The sequence below is a fragment of the Chelonoidis abingdonii genome, chromosome 11, assembly GCF_003597395.2.
Source record: "Chelonoidis abingdonii isolate Lonesome George chromosome 11, CheloAbing_2.0, whole genome shotgun sequence".
NCBI classification, from domain to species: Eukaryota; Metazoa; Chordata; order Testudines; family Testudinidae; genus Chelonoidis; species Chelonoidis abingdonii.
Genome location: NC_133779.1, coordinates 44,262,633 through 44,275,675, shown reverse-complemented (window position 1 = coordinate 44,275,675; position 13,043 = coordinate 44,262,633). Strand labels below are relative to the sequence as shown.

Below are 13,043 nucleotides of genomic sequence, written 5' to 3'. Positions count from 1 at the left end.
GAGCAAAGGGTCAGTGCACATAAATGGCCGACACTATCTCCTGGCAACTAATGGCCAGGGCCCTTCCCCCCTGCAAGGAGATAGCTAAAGGGTTGGAGAACAAAGAGATCAGGTGACCTCCTGGCCTGGGAAAGGGACAAAGCCCAGAGGAGGAGGGGCTGGAGGGTGAGTCAGTTGGGAGCTGGCTGGGGACGAGGAGTGAGGGCAGGCGTGGGTGTCTGGCTCACTGCCTCCCAGGATGGACCTGGCTGAGGGGTCCTGTTCTCTGTACCTACAAGCTTTGTTTTAGACCATGTTCCTGTCATCTAATAAACCTCTGTTTTACTGGCTGGCTAAGAGTCACGTCTGACTGCAAAGTAGGGGTGCAGGACCCCGCGGCTTCCTCAGGACCCTGCCAGGGCAGACTCACTGTGGGAAGCGCACGGAGGGGCAGAGGATGCTGAATGCTCCAAGGAGAGACCCAGGAGGTGAAGCCGTGTGAGCTTCTTGCCCTGAACAAGTCTGCTCCAAGGGAGAGGAGGCTCCCCAAAGTCCTGCCTGGCTTTGTGGGGAGCAGTTCCAGAGCATCGCCCAGGGACTCCGTGACACTGTGATGCAGGAGGGAGGGGGTGGATTGACCGGGGAATATCATTTTGTTTTACTGGGGCTGTCTGCATGGGGGATGGGTGAGCAGGGGGTGACTTTAGGTGAGGGACAGTACCTGAGCCTGTAACCTGAGCCAGGAGGGGTGGGTGGGGCGAGGTGATACCTTTGCCAGGAAACAGGACAAAGGGAGAGGGGAGAGAGAAGGAGGGGGAGAGCCGCTGGAGGGGTTTTTGGTTTCAGTTTTGGGCTGGCTGGGAAGAGGCAGGGAACCCTCGTCCGGGGTTTAAGATCCTTGCCCCCCTGAGGGACCTGGCTGAGGGGTCCTGGTTGTACCTACAAGCCCTGCTTGAGACTGTGGTCCTGTCGTCTAATAAACCTTCTGTTCTACTGCTCCCCAGTCACTTACTGCAGGAAGCGCTGCCCATGGGGTGCAGGAGATCCCACTTCTGGCACCAGTTGTCACAGAGTGTGGGGGAGTCAGGGCCCTGCACCCCCCACTTCCTGCGATTTACCAGGACTCTCAGCCAGCCAGTAACACAGAAGGTTTATTAGATGACAGGACCACAGTCCCAAGCAGGGCTTGTAGGTACAACCAGGACCCCTCAGCCAGGTCCCTCTAGGGGGCAAGGAGCTTAGACCCCAGACTTGGGGTTCCCTGTGTCTTCCCAGCCAGCCCAAAACTGAAACCAAAAACTCTTCCAGCAGGCTCTCCCCCTCTCTCTTTGTCCAGTTTCCTGGGCAAAGGTGTCACCTCACCCCACCTCCCTTCCTGGCTCAGGTACTGTCCCTCACCTAAAGTCACCCCTGCTCTCCCCTCCCCCACGCAGACAGTCCCAGTAAAACTAAACGACATTCCCAGGTCAATCCACCCCGCTCCCTACTGCGTCACACAAGCAGAGCCCCCGCACTGTGAGTCTGTGCTTGGAGCTGGGCCTGCCCCTCCTTGCACACAACCCCATCAGGCAGGACAAGTGGCAGGGGCCCTGCCCCTCACCGTGAGGGGAGAATGACTCACCCCCCCTTGTCAGACTTTTGCCTCCACTCCACCCCCACCGCCCTGGATAACATCATTTTGGAAGTATGTGCTGCATTCTCACACTTCCCATTAGCGAGGGGAGGGGAGGGCATTGCTGCAGCCTCCGGCCCTTGAGCTCCCTGCTACTGGAATTACTGATCCAGCATGAAACCGCAGCGGATGGGCTCCCGCTCCCTTTGGAAAGGAACCGCACGCTTGGCTGACGTCAACGCTTTGATTACATTCCCGTCTGCCTCACTCCGCATCACCTTCCAGCACAGACGCCAGCCGGTGGGCAGGCTGGCGCTAGGCGGTATGCAGGGATGGCACCATGGTGCGATCAGGAGTGCGAATTCCCTGGCACCACCCAGTCCCAGCCTGACCCGGGGCCTGCTCTGGACGCTCCTAGCTCCCCATGGAGACACCGGCCTCCGCGTCACGGCTGGAAAGAGCCACAGCGACAGGCTGGGCCTTGCCCACGGGCACACAGCACGTCCCTGGCACTGCTGAGCTGGATCCCAGCTGTCCTGCGGTCAGGCCCCTCTGCTAACCACGCTGCCACCTGTTCCTCACACGGCAGCTAACCCCCCTGTGCTGGGCCCAGGAAGAGGGGCTTGTGGCTACAGCCCAGCTCAATGAGCCACAACCCTCCAGACTGACTCCAGGGAAGCAGGAAACACCCCCAACCTCCCCAGCCTCAGCAGAAGCAGGAGCAGGAGCCCTTGGCTTTGCAGCTGCCCCCAGCCATTGATGGGCCAGTGCTTCAGGCTCTGGGCCTACTCAGAGGGAACATTCAGCTACTCTTGGGCCACCAGCCCTGATGTTTCCTCCCCTCCACATGTCTCACCTGGCCCCCTCCCCAGCCCCTGACTCTGGCCAACTTCCAACCAACCAGGGAGGGGGGGAGGAAAAAACACCGGGCAAAAGTGTAGAAAACCTGTTTCTTGTATTAAAACATCTAGAAACCAGTGGGACCCGTGCTCTGGGAAGCGGCTTACCAGGCTGGGGAAGGCGGGAGCCCTGACCCTGGAGGCAGATACCCCGGTGGGTCGGTGCTCAGCCCTTGCTCAGCCCAGAGTCCTGGGTCTGTCATTTATGAGCAGGTTGGTGCGTCCTAGCACGACGACACTCAGTGTGACACATACACCCCCAAGCCCGGCCTCCCCCCTCCCCTGGATCCTTCAGGTCCCCTGCACTCAGGTAAGGTAGGACCCATCCCCAAGTCCCTCCCTGGAGGGATGAGGGGTTTCTGTGTTAAATGGAGAGGTATCAGCGCAGGGGGGTGCATCCTTCCTCCCGCCTGCCCTGGCCTCTTCCTTAGCGTCTCCACAGGTAGGTCTGGATGGAGTCAGCTGGAGCCACAGCCTCAATGTAGCCAACACCTGGGTCTGAGATCCCGAATGGCACATCCATGGGGTACCTGGGGAGAGCGAGGGGGGGTGGTGAGGCACATGGGAGAGAGGGAGGCAGCTCTGACGGAATCAGAAGCAGCTGGAGTTGAGGAGGGGCTGGAGGGCTCTGAAGGGCTTTGGGGCTCTCCTCCAGGAGGTTTCTTTTCTAAAGCACCCACCTCCTGGGAACCCACCTGCCGAGCTCCTGCCCCACTCGGAGAAAGGCAGGCCGGGTCTGGACCAGGATGCTACACTCATGGGCTGTGCCAGGCACCCACCTGTTCAGGACCACGAGCACAGCGGCGCCGTCCGGGCGCAGGAAGGCTGCGTACTCCAGGTTGCACTTGTAGCACTTCTTGGAGATGACCAGCCGCACACGCTGGGAGCCCTCGAGGATGAACTTGCTGCACAGACAAGATGGGGAGCAGTGAGTGCACAGCACAAACAACATTTGGAAAGATCATTAAGTGGCCTGCCGAGACCCTCTGCAATTTTCAAGTGGTCCTCAAAAAAAAAAGTTTGAGAACCACTGGTTTAGCGCTCCACTCCAGCCCCAGCTGCATTAAAGGCTGAATTTAGATCCAGGAACCGCCCAGGAGCTGTGCCTTTTCTTAGGCTGCTGGGATCTAGTGCACGGCTGGCTACTCGCTGCAAAACAGCACAAGGACAGGTGCTAGGAGCAGCAGGATCCCATCACAGCACTGCTGCAAGTCAGCTGGGGTCAGAAACACACACTCGGGCCAAAGGGGCACATTGAGCCTGGCATGTCCAGGCGCACACACACACGACGAGCTGCACTCACCCCCCTGTTCACGTGCACAGGCCATACAGTGCCAGCTGCACCAGGCAGCTCAGCCCTCTCGGAGCCTTCGGCAGGGCCCAGCTCACCTGAAATGCCCCATGTGGTAGAACATGGGCTGCTTGTAGAAGAGATCCTTGCTGCTGTCCACGATGACCGGGCTGTCCACGTAGTTCTTGCTCCAGTTGGGCCCTCCCTCCAGGTCCAGGGCCAGGTTCCAGTCGGTCCATCCAGTGACGTAGTAGTTCAGGTTCTGTGAGAAGATGAAGAGGCTCAGCTGATGGCTCATGGGGGCCGAGCAGCTCCTGTCCCCCAGAGGAGGCTGAAGCAGTGTGCACCGGGGAGGCCTTACCATCAGGATGCTGTGGCTGTACTTGCTCCCTCGGTCCCAGCCGCCCAGAACCACCCTCGGCTCCCAGAAGTAGGACCCTGTGGAGGCCTCTGTGGAAAGCAGGTAGTAGCTGGGGAAGAGGTGGTGGGTGATGGACAAAGTGAGGTCGATGGGAGCCAGGAAGTCCAGGTACCAGTGGATGCCGATGCCATTGATGAAGCTGGCAGCCACAGGGTCATTCAGGACCTGAGAGGAGGACGGAGGAGGAGTCACCTGCTGCCAAGGCCACCACCAGGGGCAGGGAGCCAGGCTGGTGCCAACCCCCCCCGCAAGCCGCGCTGCCTGCTCGGAACAGCAGGCTCCCCAGCGAGGGAGCTGGGCAGGGCCCAGGTGCTGGACTCACCACTTCCGCCCAGTAAGGCAGCATTACTCGCTGGTCATCCAGCATGATGAGCTGGATGCCCTTGTGCGAGCTGTTGGCCAGTGCCGGGCCCAGGTCCTGGGCGATGAAGTCCCGCTGGTGCTCGGGGGAGAAGCCCAGGCATTGGAAGGGGTAGAAGACAATCTCCCCAGCCGTGGGCTCGTTCCCAGCCGTCACTGCCCAGAACGTCAAGTTGTGCTTGGCGTATTCGTCCAGGAACCTGGGGGCCGGGGAAACAAGAAACATTAGCATCCCCGGCCCCGCCCCCCAGCGCCCCTCCTGGGGTGCAGAGATCAGTCCCTCTGCCCCCCATCCACACTGTCTGTAGAGACCTTGAGACGCAGGAGGGAGTGGGGCAGATTGACCTGGGAATGTCATTTAGTTTTCCTGGAACTGTCTGCGGGGGGATGGGAGAGCAGGGGTGACTTTAGGTGGGGGACGGTACCTGAGCCTGTAACCTGAGCCAGGAGGGGGTGGGGCGAGGCGACACCTTTGCCGGGGAAGCTGGACAAAGGGAGGGAGCCTGCTGGAGGGGTTTTTGGTTTCAGTTTTGGGCTGGCTGGGAAGACACAGGGAACCCCAAGTCTGGGGTCTAAGCTCCTTTCCCCCCTGAGGGACCTGGCTGAGGGGTCCTGGTTGTACCTACAAGCCCTGCTTGGGACTGTGTTCCTGTCGTCTAATAAAGCTTCTGTGTTACTGGCTGGCTGAGAGTCCCAGTGAATCGCAGGAAGAGGGGGGTTCCGGGGCCTGACTCCCCCACACTCCGTGACAGACCTCACCCACAATAAGATCATTTGGGGGCAGTTCTTTGGGCTGGACAATACTGGGGGTCAGACTGATGCTCACAATGGGCCCTTCTGTGACTGTCATTCTGATGGCTCAGGGAGCTCACATGGACTCCTCTGATGCCCCATCCCCAACACCCATCCAGCCCCTTCCCTCGCACACCCCAGGGCCAGCTGTACCCACCGAGATCCTGCCGGCTCCTCTCCCAGGAGAGCCCCTTTACCTGATGAAGTAGTTGGCCCAGGTCTTGTGATACTTGTCCCCCGGCTTCCCCTTCAGTGTGCCCCTGCCCGTCATGGCTCCATTGGTTTTCAGCCACGTGGGGGATGTCCAGGGGCTGGCGTACAGGGAGAGCGGTGTCCTAGCCACGGCCTGGGCATGCTGGAGAATGGGGATCTGAGGAGCATGGGGAGGCAGGGGATCATGTGTTGCAGTTTCCCCATAAGCGACTCTCCCTAGACCCCCTGCCCCATGGGAGCCTCCCTCCACCCGCAGCCTCTCCTGTGAAATGGAGCCCCCATATCAGGCTGCCCTGGGGCGAGGGCTGAGCAGAATTTGGACATTGTACAGGTGAGAGCAGGGCCCAGGGACACGTGGGACATGGCACCTCATGGCCCTGACCCAACCAGCCAGCCTGGCCTTGACGGGCCTCAGGGGCCCCAGTGCCCCCAGAAGGGGCTGGGAGACACCTGCCCAGGGGGCTGTCAGGAGCAGGCAAGCCAGCATCAGCTGGAGAGATGAGGGCGATGGTGATGGGGCAAGTGTCGAGGGGGGACTCAGCTCCAGCCCGTGATGGCCACAGAAAACACCTGGCATCAGGCAAGACCCGGGAGCTTGGCCAAGGAGCAAACTGAGACTGGTCCCTGTGACGAAGTGGGACTGTTCTTAAATGTTTCCTCTGAATACTGTGGGGGGCCCTCAGTTTCTGGCTGATCCTCTGTCAGTTGGGAGCTGGCTGGGGACGAGGAGTGAGGGCAGACGTGGGGGTCTGGCTCACTGTGCCCCAGAATGGACCTGGCCGAGGGGTCCGGTTCGCTGTACCTACAAGCTCTGTTTTAGACCCTGTTCCTGTCATCGAATAAACCTCTGTGTTACTGGCTGGTTGAGAGTCACGTCTGACTGTGAAGTGGGGGTGCAGGACCCTCTGGCTTCCCCAGGACCCCGCCTGGGCGAACTCACTGTGACAAGCACATGGAGGGGCAGAGGTTGCTGAATGCTCCAAGGGAGCCTCAGAAGTGAAGCTCGGGTGACTCCGTTGCCGCAACAGTCTGCCCAAGGGAGAGGCTCCCAAGTCCTGTCGGCTTTGTGGGGAGCAGTTCCCGAGCATCGCGCCGGGCCTCTGTGACAGTCCTCCCTGCCCATCCTGTGCCGGAGCCTGCCCTCGCCTTCCCCAGGTAGCTCCCTTCCCTGCTCCAGCACCCACCCAGCCATTCCCCTTCCTCTTCCGCATCACCCCAGCCAGTCCCTTCCCCTTTTCCAGCACTCCCAGCCAGTCCCCTTCCCGCTTCCAACACCCCCCACGCCAGTCCCTTCCCCTCTCACATCGACCCCCGAGCCAGTCCCTCTTCCCACCACAGCTCCTCCCGCCCAGGGCCCTTGCTCCCACAGGAACTGCTCACTTTTCAGCTTGTGTGTCCTCCTCAGTCAGGCTGAAGTTCCTCAGCCAAAGTCCCCCTCGGAGTCGTCATAGTGTAGAGGCGGACGCGAGAAGTCACAGCTGGCCATCGGATGCGGACAGTGTACTCGATCCCTGTGGGTAGGAAGGAGGTGACCCAGGACCCAGAGCTGAGTGGACAGTAGGAGGAGGGAACCTGGCCTGTGGGCATTGCTTGTCCTGGGTCAGCAGCCCTGCTCGCCCTGCCATGCCTGATCTCAGGGCTCAGCCCACAACTCACTTCCTCGAGAAGTACGACTTGAGTAGGTGGTCTGGCATCTGGGGACAGGGCCATGATGTCATGGCGGCAGAGTCTGTGAGAGCCCCACCAAAGCCCTTCACTTTCTGGACCGCTGTGCCATGTCCAGCTTCAGCAACAATCTGCAAAGCAGAGAGCAGCCGCTCAGAGCCCGCAGCTGGCAGCAGAGCCACGGAACAGGCGACAGCCCTGACCCTTGCCATTCCCAAGGCCCAAGCGATACCTGGCCATGAGCGCTCGGAACCTCCCCTCGGCTGCGCTCCAGCCGCTTGCCCCATCTATGCTGCTCTCATGACTTGGGCGTAACGTGCCCAGGCCGGACGACAACAGGGTCCAGCGTGTCACAATAGGAGGCGTGGCTACTCACACACCAGAGAGTCATGGCCAAAGTTCTTGCATGCAGGGACGCCGCCTAGGTGGGGAGGACAGGACAGGCGGGGCAGGGTCTGGGTAAGTTGGGCTTTTCCCACCTCTCTGGAGAGGATATCCCTCCCCCCACCAATCCCATTCCCCAAGCTCGGGATGCCCTCTGAGAGAGGTCCCTCCCACACAGTCCCAGCACCCATCCCAGGTGCCAGGGTTCTCAGCAACCCGTTTGCGTCCCTCAACCCCCAAGACTCCTGCGCCAGCCAAAACCCCACATACGCCCCCCCCCCACCCCGGGGGGCGGGGGGAGCCCCCGGGGGGGAGAGACGCAGAGGCTGGGCTGCACCCTAGGAGGAACTCTGCCCCGGGGCACGACCATGACAATAACAAGCACTTACCTGCCGCCCGGGTGCTGCTGGAATAAAAGGAACCGCCCATGAGCTGCCACACCCGGCCGACATGGCGCCTTTCTGCCCCAGCGCCACCCCACAGCAGTCCCAGCGAGCACGGCACGGGCACTGGCCTTGAAAGAGCAGCGAGGAGGCTGGAGGGTCGCGAGGCCGCTGGGTCACTTGCCTACCACCACCACCCTCAGGAGCTCACCTCAGACAGTCAGGCGAGCCCAGCACCACAGGACGCCTGGAGCAGCACATGGCGAAGGGGAGGCAAGGGCTCACAAGAGGCTGGGTCAGGAACAGAGCTGGACACCCCCAGCAGAGTCCCTCTACCTGCATCCCTGGCATGGCTTGGGCTGAGTGTCACCTGCCTCAGCTCTGTGGCCCCAGGACAACCTCTGTCTGCCCTGCCAATTCCCCTTGCAGCCAAGGGCCTGGCCCACCCCTGCTGCTTTTTCCTTTGTGCCCCAGCCTTTCCTCCGCCTCTGCCCCCACAGCAAAGCCTCCTATATCTGCAATGGGCTGCACCTTGTCACGGAGCCCTGGCGAGTGCTCTGGAACGGCCCCCCACAAAGCCAGGCAGGACTTGGAGCCCCCCTCCCTTGGAGCAGAGTGTCTGCAGGGCAAGAAGCTCACACGTCTTCACCTCCTGGGTCTCTCCTTGGAGCATTCAGCATCCTCTGCCCCTCTGTGCGCTTCCCACAGTGAGTCCACCCCAGCGGGGTCCTGGGGAAGCCAGAGGGTCCTGCACCCCCACTGCGCAGTCAGACGTGACTCTCAGCCAGCCAGTAAAACAGGTTTATTCGATGACAGGAACAGGGTCTAACACAGAGCTTGTAGGTAGAGAGAACAGGACCCCTCAGCCGGGTCCATTCTGGGGCCCAGCGAGCCAGACAACCCCGCCTGCACCCACTCCTTGTCCCCAGCCAGACCCAAACTGAAACCCCCTCCAGCCCCTCCTTTCTGGCCTTTGTCTCTTCCCCAGGCCAGGAGGTCACCTGATCTCTTTGTTCACCTTTAGCCATCCCCTTGCAGGGGGAAGGGCCCCAGCCATTTGTTGCCAGGAGACAGAGTGTCGGCCGTTTATGCACACTGGAGACTTAAGAACTGCATAGGGGAAACTGAGGCACCCACACAGTATTCAGAGAAAACATTAAGAACAGTCCCACTTCATCACACCTCTCCTCCGATCTCAGCTCGCTCCCCTTCTGCCCGTCTCAATGCCAGGGAGCTGCTTCACTTAGGACTCTGGCCAGGATTCCCCCTTGCCCACCGAGGCCCCCTCCACCTCCTGCACAGCCAGCTCCAGCCTCTCCCTCACCTTCAAAGCACTACCCAGCTCCACTCCTGGCTCCAGCAGCGTCTCTCCACTCCTACACCTGCTCCACCCTGGCTTCTCCGGCTCCACCCAGCCGCTTGCCAGCGCTGCTCTCTTTCCTGCTCGCCCACTCTTGAATGTGAACCTTCCCACTCAGCCCCCAGCTCTTCCCATCGCCCCTATCCCCGGCACAGATCCTCAGGCTGGAACCCAAAGTGCGTCCATGGGACGGGCAGTAACAGCGGGCGCTCTGAATTCCCCAAGGGGGAGCTCAGCAGCCAGGCATGGCTCAACCATTCCGGACACCATGGGAGACCAAGGGCTGCCAAGTGATGGCTGCACCAGAGCCCTCAGCTCCGGAGAGAGGGGCTATTGGGTGCCTTTAACCTCAGTTTCTGAGCCCTGCTCTGCACAATTGCACCCGCAGCTAAAGCATGTCCAGGCTCCAGCTGAGCTGTGCCCGCTGCTGGTCATACGTTCTCTGGGCATCAGCAAATGCAGCATTGCCCCAGCTGGCAGTACATAGGGAGCCCAGCTGGGCCCTGCCCACCCTGCAGAACTTGCTTGGCATTAGGAACATAACTTACATAAGCGACCGAGCAATGTGTCGACTCAGCGACCACAACTGCCTTTTGCTGGGACTGGCTGTGCCTAGGGGCAAAGCCACCACCACGTCCCAGAGCTCCGGAGTGGAGCAGGCCGTGCAGCACAGACATGAAAACGCCTCCCCTTCCACTGCCCCAGTGTGTTATGCATGGGCCTGGGAACTCGGGGTTCACTAGGTCTAACCACGATTCTGCCACTCCTGGGACTCTGGGTGAATCTCTGTCTCCCACAGAGCCCCAGTTTGCCCATGTGTGGAATGGGGCAGCTCCTCCCTGCCTCCCTAGAGGCCTGTGTGGGTTAAGTAATGAACACGCTTCATATTCCCTGTGGGCAGCTTCCCACTTCCCCGAACAGCCTCAGTCAGCCCCCACGCCCAGCACAGAACAAACCAGACTAACCCCACTCACCTGGTGAGCCAGCAAAGCAGAGACCCCCTGCTGCCAAGGCCACAGGTCCTGCTCTGCCTCTCTCCCCAGTCCCCAAGAGACTGAGATGCAGCCGCACCTGCCTGGTGGGGCAGCAGCACCGTGGGAGGAGATGAGCCGACCTGCTCAGCCAGAAGAATCTGTCACAGAGAGAGGGCGGCTCCCTGGCACTGGCTGAATTCTAAAGGGAATCTGGGGAGGATTTTGCAACTTTTGCTCCAAAGTTCCCAGCAGCATTTGCAAATTTCTGGTCACACAACGCAACCCAGGAGCAGGGTAGGTCCCGAGTGCTAGTCTGGGGCAGAGGGAGAGGACCCTCAGGGGAAACCCTCTGCCTGCCCCTCCATCTCCCCTGAATTCCTCCTGTGGACTTTCCCTGATGCCCCGGAACAGCCCCAGCCCCAGTCCAGAAACCTGGGGACAGTTCAGAGTTTCTCCTATGTAATGTGTTTGTGCCATTTCTGCTCTCATCCCTTTTCAGGCTGGGGGTCTCTGTAAATGCTCAAGTCTCCCCCAGTCTAGACAGCAAACCTAGGCCTGTCTCTGCAGACGTCTCCAGTTCTCAGCATTGTCTGAGTGAGTCACCCCGACACCCAGCTGGCTTCTGGCCACAAGTCTCATGGCAACAATTCTGCAACCTAATAATCTTTGGTTTACACATCTCCAACCATCTCCCGCACTGGCGTCTCCCGCGAACCCCACCAATCAGCTAATTCTCGGCTTTCGGCAGAAACCCCACTCGCCCCCTCGGGGAATAGCGAGGAGCTGGCTGGCCAGAGGGTAATATGCCTGCCCGGCACGTCTGCGTCACAGTCACCCCAGCACTGGTGCCCGTGGGCTACCTTTCGCAGACTTTGTAAATAGGAATGGGCAGTGGCAGGTGCCCTGGCCTCCCAGGGAACCCCTGAGAGCAGCTCCCTCCTCAGGAACCAGTCCACTGGCTCATCTGGAGAGCTCAGAAGAGCCCCATGCTAGGAGCAGCGATTACCCTGGGACTTCCCAGGAGGCAGAGGTCTTACAACTTTGTTAAAACAACCGTTTATAAAAGCCACACACACCCACACACTTTCCAGTGCTGCTGTTCGCAGAGGGTGGGTCTGACTGTCCCCCCTAATCTCCACCTCTCTCCTAAGAGTTAAACAGGCCACAACAAACAGGTCTCACATCTTTCAATTGCTCTAAGAGCCAAGATCTGGTCAGTGCTGACCCGTTCCCAGCTGTCTCAGCTGCCCTGGCTAGCGTACCTGCCATGGACTGCGGCAGAACCAGCCTTTCCAGGCCAGCACCGAAGGGCAAACTCTGGGACGTGAACCCCTCCAGTCCTGCCTGGAGCCAGCAGTGCTGGTCTTGTCTGGTAAGTTGTTTGCTAGCACAGAGAAAGGGTGAGAACATCGCAGGTGTGGCAAAGGCTAAAGGGCAAAGCAGGCAGCCAAAGACTCAGCTTTCTGACACCTCTCCTGGCATGTGAAGCAGATGCCAGCACAGGCTCCTGTCGAGCTCTGCACCAGGTGGCAGGGGACAGGGCAGCCTGTTTATGTGATTCAGCAGAACAGGAGACCCCAGGAGCTTCCTGTGCCCTCAGCCTGGTGGTTCCCCCGTCCCAGCTGCCAGCCCCCTTTCTCCAGAGCTACTCCACAGCTTGAGAGCTCCCGGCATGGCACTCGCAGTTGCATTGCTCCAGCAGAGCAGCTGGGCCACAGCAGCATTTTGTAATTATTGTGGCGGCTCAATGTTGGAGTCCCCCAAAGGTGCCGGCAACAGGCCAGATGCATCACAGTGTAGATGCTTCAGCACTAAGGCCCTGGTGGCTCCCAGGAATCACTCAGCTGCATTGCTCAGGGAAAGGGGCTTTCCCTGGGGCAGGCCAGAAAGAGGAAGGCTGCAGAAACCCCAGGGCTCAGCTGTTCAGGTTTGGGCCCTGGGCAGTCCAGCTGAGCCAGGGCTCTGCAGGCTGGGGAGCCCTCTCTGGCTCATTATCTATTCAAGGAAACAGGAGCTGGCAGGCTTCCAGGGCAGACTCACTGAGTCTCTCTCCTTGGCCCCCTCATGCACTGGCTTCCTGACCAGCCACTGCTGCTCCCCTGCAAATCCCATGCAGCCTTGTACCTGGCTGTAACATCCGGCACTCGCAGCCTGTCCCACACGCAGCTCCACAAAGGGCTTTTTGGAGTTCCCCGCTGCACCTAGCTCCTCCGCAGGGCCTGGCTAGCCTGGGGGCCTCTGCACCGAGCTCCTCCATGGGGCCCGGCTAGTCTGGGCGCCTCTGCACCCAGCTTCTCCTCAGGGTCATTATGACTCTTCCCTCTGTGGCTCTTCGGCAGAGCAGGGACAGCGCATTAGTCCCTTGGAGCAAACTGTCTGCAGGGCAAGAAGCTCACACAGCTTCACCTCCTGGGTCTCTCCTTGGAGCATTCAGCATCCTCTGCCCCTTCGTGCGCTTCCCACAGCGAGTCCACCCCAGCGGGTCCTGGAGAAGCCATAGGCTCCTGCACCCCCACTTCACAGTCAGATGTGACTCTTAGCCAGCCAGGAACACAGAGGTTAATTAGATGAGAGGAACAAGGTCTAAAACAGAGCTTGTAGGTACAGAGAACAGGACCCCTCGGCTGGGTCCATTCTGGCGCCCAGTGAGGCAGACCCCCATGTCTGCCCTCACTTCCCGTCCCCAGCCAGCCCCAAACTGAAACCCCCT

The 13,043-nt window shown here is 60.2% G+C and overlaps 1 pseudogene; it reads right to left on the bottom strand.

Annotated features, from left to right (window-relative positions):
* Nucleotides 1-2,900: 2,900 nt before the first annotated feature.
* On the bottom strand, nt 2,901-11,602 carry LOC116817250 (lysosomal acid glucosylceramidase-like; annotated as a pseudogene).
* Between the last annotated feature and the right edge of the window lie 1,441 nt (nt 11,603-13,043).